Source organism: Sinocyclocheilus anshuiensis, unplaced genomic scaffold, assembly GCF_001515605.1.
Source record: "Sinocyclocheilus anshuiensis isolate Anshui unplaced genomic scaffold, SAMN03320099.WGS_v1.1 scaffold2100, whole genome shotgun sequence".
Taxonomy (NCBI): domain Eukaryota; kingdom Metazoa; phylum Chordata; class Actinopteri; order Cypriniformes; family Cyprinidae; genus Sinocyclocheilus; species Sinocyclocheilus anshuiensis.
Window position 1 is genome coordinate 117,576 of NW_015542563.1, and position 232 is coordinate 117,807.

The 232-nt window shown below is 27.6% G+C and overlaps 1 protein-coding gene across 1 annotated transcript in view; it reads left to right on the forward strand.

Annotated features, from left to right (window-relative positions):
* Positions 1-232, forward strand: part of akap9 (A kinase (PRKA) anchor protein 9) — a 116,749-nt gene that overhangs the window by 44,085 nt on the left and 72,432 nt on the right. The gene's annotated exons all lie outside the window — the stretch shown is intronic.

Genomic DNA, 232 nt, shown 5'->3' on the forward strand with positions numbered 1-232 from the left:
TGTGCCACCTCTCTAGTTAATATATTAATACTAATTTAATATGATTGGTAACTTATTTGTCTTATTCTACGTATTGTTTTAAATAGAAATTTTAAAAAGTTTTTGAATTATGCCATTACAAAGGTAAAAAGAATATACTCCTGTAAGTCACTTTAAGGAGTCTCATATTACGAAGGATAATTTTTGATCAGAAGGTGCTCCTTAATTTTTTTTAATTAGGAGGACAAGCGCT